Raw genomic sequence first — 26,058 nt, 5'->3', positions numbered from 1 at the left:
TTGGTTGCATGTCTGGGAATTTCACACTACACTGCAGGGAATACTCTGTACACTAGGGTGCATCGAATTTCCACTTTTTTTGAAATCAGCTTACCCTTAGTGATATTTTTTTGCGAAATGGCTTCCATATAACGTGTAAAAAATTGCAAGTCTATTGCTCAATATCTTTAGGTGCCACCAACGGCCAAAAGATTTAAAATTTTGTTAGAAATTAAATGTTATTTTTAAAAAATGTAAAATATCTAGTTTTATGAAATATGGTTATCCTATGTGGTTTTGTTTCTGTAAAAGGTCAATATTTTACGTGAAAAAAATTTCAGCTTGATGAGTCAAGTCATTCAGGTGCTACCTGTGGCTTAAAATATGGACGAATGTGTTCCTACTTTTTCATTTTTTAAATTAAGTTGCATTGTTTGTGATTCATCTGGATCGTTAATTAGATAAGAAAGATTTTGTTTTACATCTGCAGCTATTTGTTTATTTCCAAACGTTAATGATGGAAATAACCCAGAACTCACCATGAGGAGGTGGCTGTAGTTCGAGTTCCGCCCACCCGTATATACTAATGTTGCATATGGTAGTGCAAGTCATATTGTTACTCTTTTACCTCAAACTATTTTTCTTTTCTATTTTGTATTACATTCTGGTATGTTTTTTCTTGACTGTAGTGTTGATAGGACAAATCTATGTCGTGCTTCTTGCCCACATACCGTTGATGCCGCTTCTGTCCCCAACTTCACCATTCTTTCTGCCGCGCGAGTGTGAAAGGGTAAGGATGTAATATATTCATTAGCCATTGGAGCCGTCTTTACATTTTCTCTTAGCTTCTGCACGCTCAAGTGTTTTGTCAGTGGTGGCTCCGTCAGCGTCATGTTGACCAATTAATCATATCACCAATTAATCATCATACACACGAATGAGCTCCCATTTCAACATTTGATTGAATTTATAGACGGCAAATCTACTGGACCAAATACATTTAAAGGACAGAATAGGATCAGCACTTCCAATCTGCGAAGAGTTGTCACTCCAGATTTTTCAGCCCGTTCCAGTAGACTGGGATCTCAACTTCACTGAGGATTCATTAAACACGGATCAAAAATATATGCTGAATATCTGCCAAGCGGTTTCTTCAGGAGAATGGCCCATTGAGTTAGCTCACATGAAGACTGGTAAAATTCATCAAGCCAGATGGGTAATTACAGCAAATAGAGTCTTACGTTTGTGCGTAGGAACAAAAGAACCCACGAATGAACCTAAAACCATCGTCCAGTACATCATAATGGTCTACGCGCCACTCTGGTTTGCTGTGATCCGTAATACATCGTGTGCAGAACAAGCTCGTCATTTGTGGCAACTCATCACGACTTCTCGCCACATGGAAGCGAAATACAGGAAAATAATTGATCCAGTGTCCGTAGAAATGCGTGGTACGGTCATCCTGAGAACCTACTTCTATCAGTGTTGACTGACCAAGATGCTAACGTCGAGAGCTCGGCTGTGGGCGAGTCCTAAAAGCAAGACAAACGACTCAATCTGGTGATCGCGTACCGGTACGAGAATTCGTCATCCCTGAAATCAACTTAGAAGCGACAAACTATGTTGATATGATTAATTGGTCAACATGACGCTGACGGAGACGCCACCACTGACAAAACACTTGAGTGTGCAGAAGCTAAGAGAAAATGTAAAGACGGCTCCAATGGCTAATGAATATATTACATCCTTACCCTTTCACACTCGCGCGGTAGAAAGAATGGTGAAGTTGGGGACAGAAGCGGAATCAACGGTATGTGGGCAAGAAGCACGACATAGATTTGTCCTATCAACACTACAATCAAGAAAATACATACCAGAATGTAATACAAAAAAGAAAAGAAAAATAGTTTGAGGTAAAAGAGTAACAATATGACTTGCACTACCATATGCAACATTAGTATATACGTGTGGGCGGAACTCGAACGACAATCACCTCCTCATGGTGAGTTCTGGGTTATTTCCATCATTAACGTTTGGAAATAAACAAATAGCTGCAGATGTAAAACAAAATCTTTCTTATCTAATTAACGATCCAGATGAATCACAAACAATGCAACTTAATTTAAAAAATGAAAAAGTAGGGACACATTTGTCCATATTTTAAGCCACAGGTGGCACCTGAATGACTTGACTCATCAAGCTGAAATTTTTTTCACGTAAAATATTGACCTTTTACAGAAACAAAATCACATAGGATAACCATATTTCATAAAACTAGATATTTTACATTTTTAAAAATAACATTTAATTTTTAACAAAATTTTAAAACTTTTGGCCGTTGGTGGCACCTAAAGATATTGAGCAATAGACTTGCAATTTTTTACACGTTATATATAGGCCATTTCGCAAAAAAAATATCACCAAGGGTAAGCTGATTTCAAAAAAAAAGTGGAAATTCGATGCACCCTAATGTACACCCATTGAACTTTAATGAAATATGCATTTTTGGATTGCGTATGCGTGATTTCCTTTATGCTGATAAGGACCACCATCCACAGTCTCTCAAATTCGAACTAGAGCCACTTGAAATTTGGCTTTTCTAGATTTTGGTCAGCCCTAGCTCTGAAACTATGCACATTTTGCCATAGGCCCATATGAACTTTTTCTCTTATTTTGATGTGAGGAATCACCTCTTAAAGTATGTCGGTATAATTAATTAACACCCTATATATATATATGGCTCAGTGGTAGAACGTTCCCATCTGGTACATGGGGTTCCTGGTTAGATCCCAGCTCGCACCAAGTAAAGTTTGTGATGGGCAAACACCGTGTGCGTGGGTTTCCTCGGGGTTCTACCATTTCGTCTCACTTTCCTTATTCCACCATTTCATTCATTTCCATTCATCAGTGTTAGTCTAGCCTAGGTGGCATAACTATAGGACATAATACTCAAAAATTTCATTTCAAGCCCCTCCCCTATTAGTAGAGTGATATCTAAACTGATTCTTCTTTCATGCCGTATATTCCATTTGAAATAGCCGGTGTTATATATATATGAATGAAAGTAACTATATATATATATATATATATATATATATATATATATATATATATATATATATATATATATATATAACTTGATAACTCTAGAAGCAACCGACCAATCATGATCAATACAGATTAGGCTCGGGCCTGCGATGATTTTTTTTGGGACTGGGAATATATATATATATATATATATATATATATATATATATATATATATATATAGAGAGAGAGAGAGAGAGAGAGAGAGAGATTATCGATATTAGTTTCGAATCCATACTTTTCGGGGTCATTGAGATGAACAGTCACATTTCACATTTTAGATACCGTTTAAATGCACATTCTACCTCCATTAGTATTTTATGTCCAAAATGAAACTTATTCTCTTCGTGCGAAGACCAACAAACGAGAGGATATGATTATTTAACATCAAATTAAGAGTAAGTTCGTATGTATAGGTTGGATAAAGGTGCACAGTTTCAGAGCTAAGGCCGTCCAAAAGCGTTATGAAGCAACAACAAAACAAACATTATTTCGAATACTAGAAGCTGTGGAGCTACGTTCTAAAGAAATCACGTACATGCTATTCGAAAATGCATACATGAGCAATGTGCATGAGTATGCAAGGAGTTCTCCACAAGCATTCCGAGACATGCTCAGATCTTAAAGTAAGCTCAAAATAGGCAACACGTAATTCTTAAAAAAATAAAAATAAAAAAAAGTTAACACGGTATACGTTGGCAGGAAGTCGGAAGTATTATGAACTACCAAATGCATATATGTAAGATATGGTTCCTTATGGGTGATTCCTTATGGACTGAAAATAATACGACGTCTTTTATTATCGTCTCTCCGACAATTGGCATCATGTATATATACTGAAATGAAATGCTGAAATTTGTACCACAAGAGAGAATGAAGTACTCTAGTCGGTCATATGGCGCACATTTCAGTTGATCACACATGGCCAGTGCAGACGGTTCTAACGTCATATTTATGACCATATGTCAATATATAAGGTATTCCGAAACAATATTAAACACATTTGGAAAATGAATTCTTACGCGTAAACAAGGACAACAAACACAGGGTGGCCCAAAAGTAGGTATACAAACCAGCATCAATCAAGTATGACATTTTAATTTATTAAGATAATTAATATGTTTGCTTTGGTTTGTTTCGACCTTATACCTCATACCTTAGTATAAGTGAAAATAAATTAAGAACAGATAAGGAAGAAACTCAGTCAATACCTGTATGGATAACAATTAGTAAATGATATAAAATGTCATGAGCCGATCAGTAAGGGACTGTATACCTACTTTTGGGCCACTATATATATTGGTCAACATAGATGCACAAATTCGTCATTTCGGAAATATAATCGGCCAAAAAAATTGTCGGAACAACAAAATTAAGGCCAATGACGCGGGAACAGTGTAGGCAATTTGGGGGAAAAAGTCGCTAAATCTACGATATTCGATAGATTGTATAGCGATAAAAAAAGTCATGTATTCGATATGTGACGTTTTGGTGATTTTCTAATGTCCATGTACAAATAAAACGACTTTTGCTCCGAGCAACTTATCTTTCTGCAATCAAGTATTATTAGTACGAAGAAGTTTTGCTGTTGTTCTTAAAAAAAAAAAAAAAAAAATCGGCACAAGCGACGACCAGTTGACCAAGTAGAGAGTGACCGCTTTCTCACAATCCCACGCTGTTTTCTGTTAACCTTTGATTTCTAACGGAAAGCGTAAACTACCTCAAATTTTATATATATATATATATATATATATATATATATATATATATATATATATATATATATAGATAGATAGATAGATAGATAGATAGATATAGATATAGATATAGATATAGATATAGATATAGATATAGATATAATAAATGTAAACACCAAGATTTTCCAGCACTTCGTTCACCCAGTACAAGAACTAGAAAGCGACCGTGTACTGCGGTGACTCTACATGTAGCACGCTTTGTGTTAGTCAAACAACGTGTGCGTGGGTTTCCTCGGGGTTCTCGGGTTTCCTCTGATTTTCTTCATTTCGTCATTTAATTCATTTCTCATCATCACCTTTCCTTTAGCTTAGCCGGCATATCCGTGGGACGTAAAACTGGAAGATGTAATTTCATTTTCCACATGTAGCACGGAAGTTCACCGAATGGTCCTAAAGGAAAACCCTCCTACAGAAGGTGTGATTGTAAGATGAATGCACGTAGCACAGTCAACTGTAAACCGGAAAATTAAAGCTCTGCTGATGGTGTTTTAAAGACATAGACGTGTTCTTACTGCGTCTCATTGGAAGGAGAGAAAGCTGCACTACAGGCGCCCCTATGAACGCCCTCTCTCGGAGAAAAATATGAGTTTGTTGCCACACTCGATGAAGCATATATTTTTCTATCAGACTGCGGCAAATTCGAGACGTAACGTACACCCTAAGAGGCTCAAAAAACAGTCCTGACTTCACCCGTCAGTGCAAAACGAATGTATCAAAGAGATTTTTGGTTGTCGTGGGATACTGCTATATGAATGCAACTTAACGATTCGACAGGTGCCTAAAAACTGTAAAATCAACTCCCCATTTTATCAGCAACATATCCTCTTACCAATTTATACAGATCTGTCCCATTTTGATGGAAATGGAATAAATCGAGTCTGTGTGTGAATAGATAAGGCCTCTAATATGCCTACCTTCTACACATAGATTTCTGCAACAGATAGTGACATACTCCGGAATCCTGATTATTTCCTTCCAAAACGTACCAGTGAAGTCATCTAATGCCATTCTCATGGATTTTTTGCGGGTTTGACCTGTTGAAAAGCGCAGTTGCATCTCGTTATATTACCACTGTCCATGGCTTCTTGAAGGCCTGCTAAGTGGAGTGGCTCAATTCTATACTTCAACAGAGCATCCTATTATGGAAGTTACGGAGCAGGCCCATTGCCAAGACTCATCGTACTCACATCAAGGGCAACCGATGGTGGTACTGTTTTTTTTTTGTGTTTTTTTTTTCTAAGAGAGGTAGGACGTCAAAATCGGACATATACAGACAGATCAACCTTCTGTATCATAACATCTTCAGATTGTGCACAAGGTGCACTCTTCTTGTAATTGATTTTGTAACAGAAAATCAAATGAAGGACTAAAATTGAAAAAAAAACAATGCACTGTCCTTGTAATTGATTTTGTAACAAAATAATCAAATAAAAAAACAGATCTACAAATACGACAATACAAATATATAGGGTCAAATATATAGATCTGAGCAAGATTGACAATGATTTGCAATATCCTAGTTTCCATTATGTTCGCGAATCCACCATTCACTGATCTATGTAATGGTCTTGGAACATGCAATTAAATAAGAAGAAAAAATCAAATTTTGTTGTAAAATATCAGGTGGTAACACAACATAATTTCTACCTTTTAGTAATATAATGTTTCATTTGAAAAATAAATAAATTCTAATATGAACAAAGAACGCGAACAAATATCGATAATTTAATTATTTCATAGGAACGTGTCATCTATTTACTTCAAGGTTTATTACCACGTCCTTATCCTAATAAAAATATACAATATTACACTCAGTTTTAGTGTGATTTCCAACGATAAACAACATAAAAAAGGCGAAATGAAAGCTCGAGCTTCCATTCGATTCCATGGAATGAATATATGATCAGAGTTAAAACTTACTCCGTTTTTTTATCTTTTTCTCGGGATGAAAGTTGATGAATAGCCCTCCGTGATATAATGTACGCTAGTCATCAAAGTTCCCTCCTCTTGAAATAAAATACCTTTAGAAACTTCACGTATCTTCATATAGGTGATACAGTCAATACATCTAAAAGATCCTCGCTACCTATTTAGAACAACATTTCAAATTTCACCTACAGTTAATTAACGACGAAGGCTTCTTCCACTCACCAGCGTTCCTCCACGCAGAATAAACTTCGTTTCCTGTGTGTTATGTAAGTCAAACATAAATCAGATATTCCATATTCAAAGGGAGATCTCGTATAAAATGTTTACTGTTCACTAAGATTTAACGAAGAGAGAGGGCATGGTTTTAGGATCTACAACAGTAACGAATGTTTTTCACAGTAAAGCTAGTAAATTCATTTCATGGAGTAAATTGCAATTTAGATTAGTTTACTATTTTGTTTACGAGAATCTTAGAATGTTCTAGTACTAGTGTAATTAATATCTTATACTTGCAGGTGAAACACATACAGGGTTTTCATAAAGTCTGGACGGATTTATTTCGCTTATAATTTACATAAAAATACTCATATTGAAATCAAATAAAGTGCAAACGGTAGCGGAAGGATTAAATTTTTACCTGTAATCTGCACCAGCTCAGTTCATTCACCGCCACACCTCCAACTGGGCGCCATTTACGTCCACACATTCGCGTAGGCGGCGCTGGAATCCACCCACAGCGTTCCGCCGTGTTTGATCCGAAATGCTAGCCACAGATGCCCTGATTTTGTCCTTTAAGTTCTCCAAACCACTTGGCTTCTTTGCATAAACTTCCGTTTTCACATGACCCCAAAGCCAGAAAACAACAATAGATGGAATTTGGTAAGAAAATGACCATTGCCCTCCCTCTGCCTCTCTCAACGTGTTCAGAGTTGCCGCTTATCTAACAGTGTTGCCAACTAAAAATTTAATCCTTCCGCTACCGTTTGCACTTTATTTGATTTCATTATGAGCATTTTTATGAAAATTATAAGCAAATTAAATCCTTCCAGACTTTATGAAAACCCTGTATTTTAAATTCGTGTTTTTTTTTCTATTAGTGGTACAAAAAGAACACTTTTAAGCATGTGATATTCAGGCAAGATATAAAAGAAAGACATATGAAAAAGCTAATTAATAACAATTTGAAGGAAATGTCTTCTCAGTATTATCATATTTTCTTTGTAAATTATCACAACATTGACATTTAGAAAAAACGGAGTCACGAAGGGCTCTGGCTAGTCAGAGCTGTGGCTTTACTAAGGTTTTATGTAATCTGAAATCCTGTTCTTATTAATATTTATGGTTTTCTATAAGATAGCTCACCATCTCTTAATTCAAACGGATTTCTCAATTAGCTAGAGTCTTTCTCTTTCAAGTGTGCCTCTCTGGCGCTGCTGTCGATGTACGTTTTCCTGTACCTTCCTCGAAAGAGCTTCTGCCTTCTTCTCCTTCCTGTACCTCTGCTAAATCTCTCCTGTACCTCTGCTACCTCTGCTCGCTTTCCTGTACCTCTGCTTTGGCAGAGTTATTTCAATTATTGGATATGGACAGGGTTGCCATATTGACGGGCTTCGCTGACCACTATCTTGTTAGCTATTCTATGCAACCTACGATCTTCACTCGCCAAGTCCAAACAACTGAATGATAGATTAGCAATACAGCCGAGATCATTCACTTCTTTGATTGGAGTTTAATGGGTACGTCAGCAATGAGGCTATTTGTCTCGTCACAACTAACGACGTGGAAATAGTGCTGCAGTGGTATAGCGCTCAGCTCTAATACGAAATGCCCCTGGTTTGATCCTTGTTCAGGCGGGATTATGAGTAACATTGTGTGTCTGTGGGTTTTATCGGAGTTCTACTATATCCTCTTACATATTATTCCATCATTTTTTTTCATACTCTTCATACTCACTTGCGTTAATAATTCGCCCTATTTAACATACAGAGAATTATTGTGGGTCATTGAATGAAATTTTTCTACTTCATTGGTTTAATTTCATTTCGCAATTGCTTCACGGGTCAACATCGATATTCCAGTATCCCAGTCGAGAACTGAATCGAGAATATAATAATAATAATAATAATAATAATAATAATAATAATAATAATAATAATAATAATAATAATAATAATAATAATAATAAGAAGAAGAAGAAGAAGAAGAAGAAGAAGAAGAAGAAGATGATCGCGAAAGCAACACCACTTCATCCAGCCAAGGCAGAGTTCACTTCAACCTAAAAAATAAGATGAGCAGAAGTATAACAAATAGTAAAATAATTTTGCGGAATTTCGAACAATTACTTAGAAGAAGGCAATACAGATAAGCAACAATAAGATGTCTGGCTCAAGCAAATTGAAATCTTTTCAGATACAGTAGGATTCATGATGGTCATGTAAGACAAAATGATACCAATCAGAAACTGTTGTAAATACTTATTAAAGCAAGACATACCGGATGAAGAAAATGTGCAAACACATCAGAAACAACTGAACATATTACATGCTTATGTAGCATAATGGCTCATGTATGTGTTGCCAATTTGCAGAGAAAGCCATTAAATCAGGGGATTCGAAACCCAGACAGCGACAAAATGTATTTTCAATTGGTGATTTTTAAATGACGATTTAACAACTTACAAATCTAGCGACGTTTGTACAGCGGACAACTTGTCCATTCATGATCAAGTCTAAATGGCTCAAAACAGCTTCTTTTCTTCATTTTTCTTTGCTTAAAACACGTTCACTGCGTTAAGTCACGCGTGGTTCGTGCGATACTTCATTTCTGTGTGGTGCTGTTTCATGCATTGTGTTACCTCTATGTGTTTGTGTTTTTTTTTTTTTTTTTTTTTTCATTTGAAAAGATTTTTAACATTACTAGCATTGACGGACAAACCTTCAACGAGACACACGGTGACTCGTATATCACTAAGATCCAAACTCTGTTTTACACTGCCGCAGCAAACGTGTTAATTAGCGCAAACGCTGACAAGTTTGAGAGTACAGGTTACTTTCCCTCCTCACACCTACATCATCTACTATTCTAAACCTCTAATCGAGAACAATTCCAACCTTCATGTAATTAAGTTTGGAGAGCTTCAGTTGAGAAACACAAGTAATACGTTGTTACCGATAGTAACGATATTAGATTTAGATGCGTTAATAGATGCTAAACAAGTTTTTGACATACTCGTATTTGTCCTGTATGATTTTAATTACTGTGTATTTTTTAAACGTATAGCGTAAGTATTGTAGTTTTAATTACTTTGGGAATATTATGCCTCCAAAATATGTACAAATGTACCGGGAACAATGAGTTGCGTCCTGCTAACAAAGACATGACTCGAAAATATTGTTTATTTTGCAAGTGTGAGGTTTACGCAAAGTTAACCGACTTCGAAAAGCATGCTTTCACTCAAAAGTATAAAAAATAAATATACGGATATCTTTTTGACAGCAGCCGCCAAGTGAAACTTGATTTTTGAGTTGAATAATCAATGCGCTGTTCAAGTACAATAGAAGCCATCATGCTTTTTTTTATTTTCGGAGCATTGCTTGTTGTTGTCTTCAGATCATTTATGCAAGTTATGGCAGAAGGATTTCTCTGATAGCAAAGCTGCTTAAGAACTACGAATACGACGTACATAAATTACAAATAACGTTCTTTCTCCGCATTTCTGTGATTTCTTGCTTAAAGTTATTGATAATAAGGGCTATCGTTTGTTTATTGATGAGCGTACAGACATATCCGTGGGAATCGGTCTTGTTGCATGTAAAAACGTTCATCACCAGACAAACTTTGGATTGCAGGCAAAATCCTTGTCTGAAGCATGTCAAGATACTCCTTAGTAGTTAGGGTATGCTCGAAGAAGAAGAAGAGACCAATCACACCACGCACTGATATACTACACCACAAGCAACCCCTAGTGAATTCACTACCCTGTCCATGTGAGCATGAGGATCTTCAGAAGAACAATAGACACAATTGTGGTGGTTCACAGTACCTTTAAGTTTGAATTGCGCCTAATCAGTTATAAAATATAGGATGTTATAAAATAGAGGATCTGCCCATACAACAAAATCGTGAAGCCATACGTCACGGCTTCGCCACATCTACTCTGCCCACACCGCGTCACTAAGATCGCAATGTTTCGAGCCAACAATCATAGCGGAAACGAGGGTAGCCAATCAGACGTGACGGCTCAGACGATGCTCGGTTCTTTTTTGATTTCATTGAGTTCATATGTCGAAGATACCTATGGGAAGATCCTCTATTTTATAACATCCTAGGTTCACACAAACTTTCCTGCAAATTCCACATTCTCGCCAACTATGTGCCGAAACCATTCAAGGTACTCCATTCTTCAATCCCGGTCGTTCCCATTCATCGTCCGCAGCAGTCTTGGAGTGTACACTTTGCCCTCTTCAGAATGCGTCTTATGCTTGGTTGGTTAATTGGTACACTGACTTTTGCGGTGATCGGGTAAAATATTGCAACACCGTAGCACAAGACGTTGAACTTGTAGCTGTTCATGGTCGGTCGGATCTGTTCTTGTACATCTTTATCTGTTCATCGGCTTCGAAGTTATTGAGAATTCGCGGAATTGTTTGACGAGCTTTTGGTGGTGTTCCAAACTGTCTCTGTCAATAACGTTGTGCCTCGTGAATGTTCTCGTACTTCCAGTACCATTTTAGTACAGCTTTGCATTTAACAAACGATAAGCGAACTTCAGCCATTGTTGCTACTTGACTGTCTTCTTCTGCACTGGCTAATATGACTGGCTCGTTCTGCCATTAAGCACCCGCGTATGCGCGATATAAACTTCCATCCCTGCCTACCATGACAAATTTAATGCCTTAAATACTATGCATTAGATTAGTTAGTGTAAGTCGCTGTTGTTCAGAAATTATTTAGTTACAAACTGTGAGTACATTTTGGAACCCTGTGGGACATTGTTGAAAAAAGTGATAAATCGCATAAGTTACATCTGAAACTTTAAAACAATGTTATAGACAATTCACTAATATTTTTAGCGACTGTCTGTGGCAACATTTCGGTAACACTGGTTCGCATGGTCAAAAGACACAACAATGCTGCTAACAGCATTCACCAGGTTCTGGGAATGTAACTAATCATGGGTACTGAACTATGGTACAAATAAAAACCAAAATCAGTACCAGCAAATACCAACTGTATTGCTATCGATAAATTAGAATGGATGTGACAATACCTACAATGGGACTCAACATCACTAACCTCAATAAAATGGAACAGACAGTTGCTGTCGTGGATGCAGCAGTGCCAATAACCCGCAACATACGTACAAAAGATAGCACAAAATAAGCTAGTATAAAGACCTGACAGACGAAACACACACACATATATATATTTAACATATATATACATGTAACTAAGAAAGTTATGTCGCGTTTTCACCCCACCTTTGAACATCGATATGTCACCTACGACGCATCTGAAAGATCAAAAATAGTACTCATCAGTATCGACAACCTTCTGCGACGTTCTGGAAGGCCATGGATTCTATCGTGGTAGAACTTAGGGGGCCGTGAAGCGAAGAAAATATCAAGTGTATTTTGCACCTCTATGAGGGATTTGAACTGATTTCCTCTAAGGCGATTGTCCAAGGTAGGGAACTGGTAATAACCGGACGGTGCAATGTCCGGGGAGTATGGCAGATGCAATAATGTTCCCCACTCAAGGCGTAGAATGGTGTCCCAAGTCATCATATCCACGTGGGGCTTAGCGTTGTCCGGTGACAGAAGGACTCACTTGCGATTCAGAAGTGCTGGCAACTGAGTTATGAGTTTTTTTTTCTTGAACACGGCTCAACTGCTAACAGTACGCAGTTGCGTTGATACTGTGACCAGCTGGTAGCAGCTACAGATGAACGATGCCGCGAGTAGTCCAACAAACACACAGGAGGACCTTTTTTGGCGCACTGCTGTTTTCGGCTCTTTTGGATCCGGTTCAAGGGATGATAAACAATGATGGCGGCGCCGTGGAGCTTCGTACAGGACACACTTCTCATCACGTGTCAACACCGTGTACAGAAATGGCTCCTTCCTCAGACGAGACAGCAAAGAAACACATGTGTCTGCTAGCGTTGCCTTCAGGCCCGGAGTCAAATAATATAGAACCCATCGACCCAAATTATAATGGTTCCCAAGTTGATGGAGGTGCTGCTGAATGGTATTTCCACTCACACTGAATTATACCCACAGCTCCTCACATGTCTGGTCATGATCATTGTTCGCCTCAATTGCTGCCTCTGCAATTAGTACATGTGTTGGTCTTCCGGCATGCAGTGCGTCTTCGAGTGTTTCGTCACCGTCCGTAAGTTCTTAAACCACAGCTGCACTGTCCGCGTATTCACGAAACCCTCCCCAAAGGCCTGGCATATATTCCATCTCTCTGCAGCGGTGTTTGACCCCAGTTTGTACTCGTACAGCATACACGCCCTTATGACGCCCTGTGGAGGTCCCATGTTCACTATCCTTACGCTAGTGTAACTGAACTGCCGCAAACAGGTAGTATGTTGGATATACCCATACTAACAATTAACCTTCCCTTTATCTCCATTCGCTTTCAACTCACGATGTGAGGGCCAATTGAATACACTTCTTGGTCATCTTTATTTATATATATAAACGTTTGCATCAACAGTGTATTGTGTACATTTGATCTTTATATTTCCTGAATTTGCCCAACTCGGCCTACCTATTTGCCTCGCACCTCTTAAAGCCACAATTGCACAAGATTTTGTACCCCCAAGAAAACGTCCATTTAAACAACATGGAAATTTATTCATCCCGTTTTGAACCCCTTAAAAATTAAAAGTATTCATTTTTGACAATTTTCCTATCAGTTAGTCTCGGAAGGTTACAATCATGTCAAATTTCGTTATCCGAATCGTGCCAAAAGTGCCTAACATTTTATGGTGTAGAAGACGTCCATTATAAATAACATGGGAAAGATTTTTCAGTTCCCCATAAAACCACTCTAACTTTGGAAGTTTTAGTAACTTTTTTGCGTAACGCTAAATAAACGTACAAGGATACTGAATTTCAAGTTCGTATTCCTGTTCCAAGTACCTAAAATATGATACTATAAGTTTAAAAAAGTCCATTTAAATAACATTGGGAATTTCTTCATCTGCCCTTTAGACCCCCTAAAAATTAAAAATATTCACTTTTGGTAATTTTTCTGTCGGTTAGTCCGGAAAAACGACAATAATGTCAAATTTAATCATTGTAGCTCTACAGGAAGTGCCCAACAATGTTGGGGTGTAAAATATATCCCATATAAATAACACGGAAAATATTTTTCAGTTCCCCATAAAAGCACTCTGAAGTTAGAAATTTTATTTTTACAGATCTACTTAGGTAATGCTAACAGAAACGTACAAGCATACCGAACTTCAAGTGTTTATTCTAATTGCAAGTACATAGGACATAAAATTTTAAGTGCAAAAAACACACATGAGGAAACTCCTCATTCCCCGTTTAGACCTACAAAAAATTAAAATATTCACTTTTGACATTTTTTCTGTTCATTAGTCCCAGAAAGCTGCAATAATGACCCAAATGTCAACTCTCCACGTCAACCGGAAGTATCCCTTTAATTTATGTCAGTTCATGCAGTTTTATATATAGTTAGGATATACATAAATGTTGGGAAGTTGCAGTAATGCCAATCAACATTACCGCTATTGTCCCTAGAAGCACTGTGATACAATTTAAATAAATAAACGCAAAACATATTTCATCAAACGCACAAAATATGTGACTCTGGACAGCTGTCATATAGTCAGGAATTTCCTTGGAGAATAATAACTCTTATATTATCTGTGCTTGCTAGAGACGGTCATCAGATTGCTAAGATAAAATTAGTTTAAACTGAACTCCTGAAATAATAATAATAATAATAATAATAATAATAATAATAATAATTATTATTATTATTATTATTATTATTATTATTATTATTATTATTATTATTATTATTATTATTATTATTATTATTATTATTATTATTATTATTATAAGGAAAAAATTAAAAAAAACAGTTCTTTAATACTACAATAATTAAGGTTAAAATTACAGTAAACCCTCGTTAACACGAATTCCAAGGGACTGAAAAATCAGGAGTTCGTGTTAAAAAAATTCGTGTTAACCGGGGACCCAAATTTTATTACTCGAATACATTTTCTCTATACATACGCACTACAGTATACAGACTATACATACCACTACAGTATATTATGTATGTCATAGAAAACACTAGAGATGGTATCGAGATGAGACTGAGTAGTCTCGGTCTCATCTTGGTTCCAAATTCGAGACGAGACCAAGACTATTCTCCGTCTTAATAACATCCACAGAATTGTATCGAGACGAGACTGAGAGTTTCGGTCTCGTCTCGATTTCGAAAAGCACGGCTCGGTCTCAAATTCGAGTTAAGATCGAGATCGAGACTAGTTTCGGTCTCGGTACCGTCCTCTGTAAAGTGAAAACACTGCAGTAAGCTTATTATCCTATCTTCGAAGATTTTTTTTTTTAAAGTTTCCACGCAGAAAATCAAGGTCAAGTTATAGAATTGACAACTCCGCTAGCAGATTGGGTACCACTAGTAACGGAAAGGTATTTATGACTGTGCTGTCACCAGTTTGGAGTTACAGGGGAGAGAAGACGTTTTGTCTCGAGCTGTTACCAGCTCGTCTGCCAAGCACCTGCATGTTCAGCGCTTGACGGAGGGCAGAATCAACACCTCATAAGAGAGGAAAGATACCCGTTTCTGTTTTTTCTCTTATTTACAAGGCACTTTTCGTCTGTATAAATACTGTATGACAAAAACTGATCTGGAGTGAAATCTAAAATAAGAAAAATGCTCTGGAAAAAAAAAACTAAGGATTGAAAGTTCGTGTTAAATGAAAATATTTACTGACTCAAGGGACTAAAAATTAGTTCGTAATTCGTGCTAACCGAAATTCGTGTTAACCGTTAAAACTTACTATAAGATAACGTACAGCGATGCCGGGACCGAAATTTTGTTCGTCCTAACCGAGTGTTCGGCTTAAGCGAGTTCGTGTTAACGAGGTTATACTGTATTAATAATGTCATTTTAACTTCTAGTTCCAATGATACAAAGTATCATTATACCTAAAAACTAATAAATAGTCGAGTACTGTCCCTAAATAGAAGCAGTCGTACACACAATTTAAACCTCAATTCGATTTCTATTATTTTATCTGTTCTTCCGAACGTTCATATATATTGAATGCGCCAATATAGAAGCCCGCATCCGTCGAACAATATCCATTCTTTGTGGGTGAAAAGTCTCTTCCCTTCTAAAAGAGTGCTCATATCGATCTATCTGTAAGATATAAAATCGAAATCGCAAAAATGTACCTTTTCATGGTCCAGCAAGTTAGACTTCTCTTGAGCGAAAGATGAAACCAGGGTTCGAAGAAAATTCGTAACCCTGAAAGATGCATAGTTCTTTTTTTTTTTTTTTGTCTTCCTTTATTCTTTTTTTTTTTTTCGTAGCATTCCTCCAGTGTCTCGAGAAGACTTGTCTCAAGTAATCTCTTCTCCTATGAACAAGTGTCATGGTATCTTGACATTTCTAAGTCACGACCATTGTGGGATTCTCTTCAAGGGAAACACCCACTTAAAAGAAGAATTAATTTTCAGATGGTAACTGATTAATGAAAATAGTACTACAAATTTATTTTTTTCTCAATTTCTAAGAAACTTAAAGTCACTAATACTTTTTTTCCATTACAATATTTACTTTAGAAAATTGTTACTGAATGTGAATCAAGATTTATGATAAAATTAGGGATTATTTTAATAAGAAAACTTATTAAGTTCAACAGTAATTTATAGGCACAAAATTGAAAATGCGTCAAATAAATAAACAGACTCATAACATATACTTCGCTGTGCAAAAAGCAGTTTTACTTTGTAAGTTTAGTCGTTACTTTTGAGACATGGTGATATGAATAGGACTAAAAATTAACATGCTAAAATGATTCAAAATGAAATATGTAACTTCGTGTGAAATAAAATGCACAAACATTGTTGACTCATTTTTAATTTTCGGAAGTATTTCAAAACATTTGAATATATTCGTGAACATTCGTATGCTTCTTAGGAAAGGTTTTCAGTGTATTTTTTTTTTTTTTTTTTGGATTTAAATAAAAAAATGTTCAACATGTAATCTAGGAATTATTTTTTGTTCAAATGCATTAACAACTTTAACGCCAACATATTTAAACTTTATTTCTGTTTTTTAGATCTTCTCATAATATTATGAGGATTCGTTTGTTATTTTTCTTAGTTTAATAATATAGACATAATGTACATAGCAAATGTCAGGTTATTGCCAAGTCATTGAAATCTTACTTCCAAAAAAAATGTATCACAAACATAAATATATAAAAACATTTATTAATCGAGCTATGTTTTGTTGACAGATCCATTCAGAAAGTGGACTTATTTTCAATATATATATATATATATATATATATATATATATATATATATATATATATATATATATATATATATATATATATATATAGTGTTTCTATCATTATTTTGTGTAGATAAAAGTTTTCTAACCACAGTAAACATACCAATTTAAACATTTTGTGCAGCAGAAAGTTTTGATCTGTAACTTTGGATGGTGGTGGGGCCTTGGATTGGGTTTATGGTAAGAATCTATTTGTTAGCCTTTTGGGAATAAAATGTAGAACATACAAGCAGTGAGTAAACATATAGCCATTGTAGTTTGACCTATAAAGATACTAGTATAAATCCGTTATGGGACGATATTACTGGTTTGCCATTTACAACTCTTAAATTCAAACTAAACTAGCTTTCTGGCCTTTAGTAGCCATTCAAATAATTTAATATTTATAAATTAGGATCATTACATATAATGCGATGACCATAATACATTAGTCAGGTTTAATTTTAATCAGAATCATTGTCATATTAAACATTTCAGAGTTGCTGGGTGTACAACATTTTATGTAGGCAATTAGACATTGAAAAGGATAACAAACACTGTGTTTTTCCCCGTATTACTTTTAACCATTTTATGAAAGTTTAGCTGGAACCAAACAAAGAGTATTTCCTCTTGAAATGTGCTACTCTACAGTATTTTTTGTACGATAGAAATTGTAACTTCATTTGGGCTGGTGCCATTTGGAACGTCTCGCAAATTCTAGGAAAATAAAAGCATCTGACGGAATAGAATGGGATAAGCTATAAAAAAGTTTCTAATAAAGGGTACTTCGTTACATATTTTTTTCTCTTATATCTTTTAACATCGTAATTGGGATTTATAGGCAATAAGGCAATTGCGTGATGCAAGTATTGGAAAATTCTACTAGAAACCACGTTAGTAGTTTATGGCTGTGGGGATGCATTTGTATTTATTTTCTTAACAGCCAATTTTCTTAACAATTAGATTGAGCGATAAGATATGCCTTCAGAGACTATTGCACAGCTAGAAATATTGCTTTGCCCATAGTTTGCAACACGTGAATGTTTTTATTCGTTCGTTTACTTGCAATTATGTTCATTACTGGGACTTAAATCTAATAAACAACTACGTCGTGGTTATATGATCAGCGTTCGCGTCTTCGACCCGGGAGACCCAAATTTGATTCTAAGCAGGACGTTAAGTGGTTTGCTCTTCACCTTAAGCATTAGGCCCACATTTCGTGTAAGATCACTGCTGAATGAAACGCTAAACCAGCGTTTCCCAACCTTTTTCAACTTGCGGCACACTACAGGTGTAACGAATTCTCGTGGCACACTTATGTAGATATTATTATTATTATTATTATTATTATTATTATTATTATTATTATTATTTGTATCTATAAAATACCGTGGTAATTTATTTCTGTGATTACTGATCTCCTCACAGAGAAGAAAGCTCGATGACTGGTTTTCGGTAAATTATTATGCTTATTTTTCATTCTAATTGAAAAATAGAAAACAATTGCAATGAGATATAAGACTCAGGTTTTTAAAAATACACTTTCTTTTTCGAAAACTGTATCCAACCTTTTACTAAGAAGGAAGATCACTAAATAACGAACGAACAATCAAACCTCTTTTACTTTTAAAACGCATTTGTATGCATGTTTGCTTTGTCGAAAAGATTGAATGATATTACGGAACAGTCTGCAACAATAAAGAATAAATAATGGTCATAATAATGATAACAAATACTTTTTCAACATTTAAAATGTACAGAAAAGTAACCGAGTATGAAAATTAAAATTGTAGATTCATAGTAGAGGTTCATAGTAATGTGAAATACAAATACGCATTTTCCCGTATGTTTTTCAATTTGATTGCCATGAATTAATAATTTTATTTCGATTTCCTCGCGGCACACCGCTTGCGAAACGCTGCGCTAAACTCTAACCAACCAAGACGGCACGGCGGCTCAGTGGTAGAGCGCCTACCTCTGGTGCGTGATGTATCGGGTTCGATCCTTTGCCAAGTAAGTTCTTAGTGGGCACCGTCGTGGTCGTGGAATTTCTCGGAGTACCCCCGTTTCCTCCCACTTTCCCATGCCACTCATTTTTCCACCGTCATTCACTTGCTTTAATCATTGTCTTTCTTCGCCTAAGGGGCAAAACCGTGGGATGTTAAACTAAAAAATTGCATTTGTTTTCTAATCAACCAAATTACTTAAACCAAATTTTGAAAATAACTTGTATTACAAAACTATTCATTATTATTTTTAACGATTATTTGTGTTGTATTATTCAATAGTTAAAGTGCCAGATCTTTACACAGGATGAATGTGTATTAAGTATAAATACGAAATTCTGGATATTGTTTTCTTCTTTTTTTTTATCCTTCTTCTTTTAGAAGTGGAATTTTGGAAGACATTCAAACACGTGTTAGACAATTTCTGATGAGAACATTGCATATCAAATTTCATATCTCCAATTTAGAGGATTCTTTAGTTCGAGCACTTAATGAATAAATAACGGATAATTTCAATATTATAGGATTTATTGTATTATTCTTAGCAGCTTATACACCAATTTTTACACTTCACGCTTAAGCTTTTCTTGATATTCGACACTTTCTGTCTACATCATCATCTCAGGTCCGTAATCTCTCGATTGGTTTGACCCAGCTTTCCATCCTTCCCTATCCTAGATCAGGCTTTACATTTCTTTGTAGCTTTTCTTCCCTACATTTTGTGTTATTTTGGCTGCATATTTCAATCGAATCCGTTTTCTAGATAGTTTTTCCCTTCTGCAATTCCCTCCATGGCTACTAGCTGCAAGATTCCTTTATGTCCCATAATGTGTCCAATCATCCTGTCTCGTCTTTTAGAAATATTCTTCAATAAACTTCTTTTCTTGTACTATTTCCTACACTCTCTCATTTTTCATCTTGTTCCTCCATCTAATTTTCATCATTCTTCTACAGCACCATATTTCAAAGGCTTTCATTCTCCATTGTTCATCTATTAGTGTCCATGTCTCACATGAATACAGTATTATACTCCACATATATGTTTTCATCAGCCTTTTCTTCAGTTGTATGCCGATATTTCTAGTTGTAAGTAATATATATCTTTAAAAATGAACTAGTTACTAATTTCTTCATACTTTTAATATATAATAAAGAACCACTTCCTTAAAAAAATACTTATAGTGATCTTGGAAGAATAAGGCTGATCGAAAAATAAGGAGACGTGCTGAGTTCACACCTGAGTTGACACTTGGAAAAGGTCTTATGTGATTGCTCCCAATGCCATTTTGTGATTGGATGAGCACAGGGAAGAAAGATTTTCCTCTATTATTGAAAATTAAATGATATGATAAAACGTAACCCACAGATTTAGATTTTAATATTACAGAAATTGCCCGCTTTCCTTCTTAGGGCCAGAGATTGTCGAAAATGCTGAAACACGTCTTAATTTAGTTTTAAATAATAGTTTATATACGATATTTTACACCTCCAACTTAAATAAATACTTATATTCGGTATTTTCTGAATAAAGAAAGATAAATTCGGATATGAAATAATCCTGATTTTTTTCCCCTTATGAGTGGCATTTTTGAAAACGTGGAAATATGTTTTCCTTTTCAAAATTAGAAGTGTATACACTACATTTCACTCCTCAAGCTTAAGCAAATCCTCACATTCGTCGATGAAGAGAAATTCGAGTATTATTTTTAAAAAAAATCATTAGGTGTGGAATTTTCGAAAACTCTAAGGCATGTATGACTACTTCTTTATTTGTTATGAATAATCTATATGCCAGTTTCATATGCCTTAATTCAGGGATTCGTGAGATTCTCAATTTTTTATAGCAAACTTGAACTCCTCTTACCTCTCTCTGAATCTTTGTTTCGAAAAGTCACTTCTTGTTTCTTGCTTCCATAGCAAAATTAGTATTCTGTTCAAATTTCACACTTCTACCAATAGTATCATGGTCGACGAGTTGACGAGTGAATCACTTCTGTTCTTTTATATTCTAGTATAGATTAGAATTGAATTTCCTCAGGACCAATTATAATTTTGAAAGTGAATGGAAGGTAAGTTGAGTGCTTAAATCACAGGAGAGTTCCCAGGTTTCCTTTTATATACAGGATGAGTCAAAAGTCCCCTACCACCCCTCATAAAAGGAAAACGAGTATTGATAGGCAGAATTGGTAACTGAAGGAATACGTTAGGCCGAAGGAGATCCTTTATGGTGCTGTTCGCCATTTTAAATCTCACACAAAAAGTTTAAATGCAAATAAGGTTATTTGATATACCAAAGAGGGCTAGAAGTATATAAGAGAAATGTAATGATGTAATCAGATTTAACATAAGTGTAATAACTATGAATTTATAATCACACGAAACTCGTTACCTATTACAAAATATGTTCAAGGTGCTGGTCGTGTTGCGCTATACATGTCTGCAGATGCGTTTCCCAAGCTGTGTGAACACGAAGCAACGTCTCAGGTGTGTTTTGTGCATACGCATTCTGTATCCGTTATTACGAATGATCCAGATCTATAAACGCACAATAATGGTTTCCTCTCGGCCTAACATGTCTATACAATTACCAATTCCGACGATCTGCACACGGTTTCATTTTATGAGGGATGGGAAGGGGCTCTTGACTTGCACTATGTTATATTTCCTTATACAGTAATTAAATTAGCATTACTTTGTATATTGTGCTATTTTTTGTTATATATATGAATGTCATTTGCAACTGAAGGGCTCCATCAGAAACAACTATTAGCCACAAAAATAAATAAATAGCTGTTTTCTGCCAGAATGAAAACATTACAGGCTGGAGCATCATTTGCTAATATTTGGATGTTTTCTGTCAGATACCGAAACACGTTCATCCAGTAGTTAGATTTTGTCGAATGGAATATCCTGATAGACGACAAACGTGCCAGTCTATGTGTCACATTAATTCCCGCTAATAAATAGTCACGCTAATACATATCATAATCTGCGCTTGCGCTTGCTTGTCTGCTGCTAATAAATATCACTACCTGCACTATAATGTGTTAAACTCAGAAGAAAATTTGCCGATTGAAAGCGATAAGGAAGTTTAAAAAAAAAATAAAAAAATATCATTGCGAATGCAGTTGCAGTATACGAACACGAAAAAAAAAAAGTGTTTTCCAAAACAAGTACAAATTATGAATAACTTTAAATAGGATAACTTTAAAAGTTGAGAAAGTGTAATATGTTGTGTTTTCTGCCATATTAGGCAGTGTGGAAATTGAAACACTTCGAGGTGAAGGGGGGGATAGTGTGTGCCTAAAATATACTTGCACTAGGGGAGTACTCCTGCAGACTAAGCGGTAATTTCTCAACGCATTTCAAAAGAAACTTTTACTCGTAGGAAAATACCCCTGTACCACTGGCGTATTTAGAGAGCTATCGGGCTCAAGCATCCTCCCAAAAATAAATTTGTTAGATTTTTGCATTTCACGTACCTTCAACAATAATCCTTCTTACAATTTCTAACAATTTAATTGACTTTTCATATTCTTATGCTCTTTGTTCATAAATAATACTGTATTTGAGGCACCTAGTATCAAAACCCGCCACATCCATTTCTCTTAGTTTCGAGTAATCTTGCAAAATGTGCAGTGAAGCTCCATATACACGCGTACAAAGTCACATATTTGAACTAGTTTTCTAGTATGAAATATTAAACTTTTAAACAAAATTATGTTTCAATGGAATTCCTTTAGTTCAAACATAACAAGCGATATATAACTCAATTTCGGTAAAAAAAAAAAAAAAAAGTTGCTTTTGATACTACGTAGGCGCCTCATTTGTTAAATCTCGTTCCATGTAAGAACTACGTTCTTTCTTTCTTCCTTTCATTGGTCCATTCTACTCTCCTGTTTCTGTTTTTAATTGTTACTGTCTTTCGCTTCTCCTACTATACTTTTGACCATTGTTAGTTGTGATTCAAGTCAGCCGTCGTCAGTAACACCAAAACTAAGAGAATCTGATAAGCGAAACTACTGTTCCACACCAACTTGCACGGATATAAATATAACGGGACTTTAATTATTATAGCAAAGGAATATTTTCATCGTTTAGTTCAGGGGTTGAAGTGAGACGGTATGCGGTGGTATGCCATATCACCTCTGTTTTTTCTAGTAATCCAGACATACCGTCACTGGAAAGTAACCACTAAATACGTTCAATAAATCCATTTTTATATACAGAAATTGACGAGTAGTTTTGCAGGAAGAAAGATTTTATTTCCTATGTGGAAATTATTTCTAATTTGACAACGACTTTTTTGTTATTTTTTCTTATCTTTTGTTTTTAAAATGAGGTCTCTTCAAAGAAGTTCCGATAAGTATTTTGATGTGTCATATTGAACTGTTTCTTATGTGTGTGTATGTCTTCTTGTCTTAATATATATATATATATATATATATATATATATATATATATTGTGTTTTGAGCATGGGCCCATGTATGGCTTTTCTGCTGTGCGGGGCGAATCTTCCGGGGGTTTCGAATACTCATCAGTCGAATAGAGGGTTCGGGAGTTTTCCCGCAGGAAATTAATATAAAAACTCGGCTTTTGAGCATTTTAGTGTATAATTGTCTATAATGTAACATAAGGAGATTTTCTTTTACTTTTTTTTCAGAAAGTTGTTGGCAGAGGATCAAAGTCTCTTCATTCCTTCCCCCCGTACTACAGAGAAGTTCTCCAACGGTTTTCAGTCATTATGTAAATAAAAATGTAATCTTTTAGGCAAGATACCCTCACTGCATTTCAACATTTAGATAGCCGGTATGTCGAGTCAAAATCGTAGTAAAACATATCGCCTCTGCTTTTTTTTTTTTTTTTCACTTCGAACACTCCTTTAGTTTCAAAGAAAGGTAAATGTTTGAACTAAAGAAAATCAAGAGGGGAGGATTAAGTAGCTTGGGAAATAGAATAAGTAGGCCGCCAAGATGATGCTTCTTTCTCTTCTATGAATAGAATAAAAGGTTAGATTCACTGCTAAATTTTTGTGTATATCATATCACATAAGATTCACCAGATTGCAATTCTTGCCATTAAAACTGCAATCAGTATATTTCAACTTCAACTTGTCTGAAAATTTTCTCTCTGTTCAAAAAAGAAAAAAAAAGTAGACAGATAAAACTGAATATTTCCATTTTTTTTTTCTAAAATGAAATCAGTTAAGTTGAAACGAGATTGCAAATATTTAACGTGTGTTTGCAGAAGCGTCATTTCAGATTTGTCTAGGGAGGAGGAAAATCCTCCACCGACGTACGAGTTTCATGTTTTTTTTTTTAAGCATACTATTTGACAAAATATTAAAATGTATTTAATTCTCAAACTCAGGTGGGCAACTGCCCCCCAAAGAAAATTCTAAATACGCCACTGTCCTGTACAGCATGCAAAAGGTTATGGTTTCTCAGTTCACGGCATTTTTTCTCACAAAAGACTTGAAAAATCAGTTTTTCTAATGTATATAGAGTATAAAGGTGCTTGGATACCCTTTGTGAGAGTCTCCATAAAGTATGCTCATAATTGTAATTTTAATTGTAATTGTAACTTTGTACTCTGTCTTCTCGGAGTAGATTCCATTTCGATACAAATTCCTTAGTAGGAAGTTGAAAAACTGATCATTTCATATTAATACATTTATTTATTTATTTATTTTTATTTTTATTTTTATTTATTTATTTTATTTATTTTTTTGTAATTACACATGAAGGTTTGATGTTATTACCAAGTTCCCCCCTTAGAAAATATAAAGGGAATGAGGTTCCAGGGAAGTGTTCAGAGGTGCCTGAGAATTTCTCCCCTTACCCCCCTTCAATTACCACACGGATATTAGTTGAATTCCATTATCTCTCTCTCTCTCTCTCTCTCTCTCTTTCTCTTTCTCTCTCTGACCTATGGAACCCGGAGGTTCAATGCCACGTTCACAAATATCTTCACTGACTTCTGTTCTTAGCCAAGTGGATCCAGTTTCTACTTTGTATTCTCATTTCTGCGAGATCCATTTTAATATTGTACTCTCATGCGCTTCTAGGTCTTCTTAATGGTCGTTTCTCAATCGGACTTCCAGTTAAAAATTTGAAGGCGTTAATACTTTCTTCCATTCTGGTTACATGACCTACCCACCTGATCTTCCTAGTCTTGATGATCTTATCAATGTTTGGTAAAGGGTATAAATTACGCAATTCTTAGTTATGAAGTTTCAGCAATTCTTCATTCATGCTCCTCTTGGCGGGGGCGGATCCAGGACAGACTTCTGGGGGGGCGGTGGGTTGTCATACTGCTACTTAGAGCTACTTTTAAGAACTTCAAACTCTGGGATGGGTTATATATATATAAAAGAAAGTTTCCTCTTCGGGGGGGGGGGGGGGCAATCGCCCCGATCACCCTCTCCCTGGATCCGCCACTGCCTCTTGGGTCCGAATATTCGTCTCAGAATCTTTTTCTCAAATACTTTCAGTCTGCATTCTTCGTCCTGAGGAAGCAACCATGTTTCGCAATCGTACAGGGCAACAAGCATGAGTATTGTTTTATATATTTTAAGCTTCAAATTCCTCGACAGAATTCGCAACGACAAAAGATTCTGAACGACAAAGCAGATAACACGAATTTCTTGCTTTTATTAGACATTTATTTTTTTCCTTTTGGTCTGTTAATACTGATCCCAGATATTTAAAAATATCCACTTTAT

At 35.6% G+C, this 26,058-nt stretch overlaps 1 protein-coding gene across 5 annotated transcripts in view; it reads right to left on the bottom strand.

Moving 5' to 3' along the window:
* The window catches only part of LOC145688072 (cell adhesion molecule Dscam1-like), a 1,774,182-nt gene that overhangs the window by 866,517 nt on the left and 881,607 nt on the right, over positions 1-26,058 (bottom strand). The window lies entirely within an intron of this gene.

The sequence above is a fragment of the Thermobia domestica genome, chromosome 6 (genome assembly GCF_964235325.1).
Source record: "Thermobia domestica chromosome 6, izTheDome1.hap1.1, whole genome shotgun sequence".
NCBI classification, from domain to species: Eukaryota; Metazoa; Arthropoda; class Insecta; order Zygentoma; family Lepismatidae; genus Thermobia; species Thermobia domestica.
The sequence above is the reverse complement of the archived record's forward strand: the minus strand, read 5'-3'. Positions and strand labels throughout refer to the sequence as shown.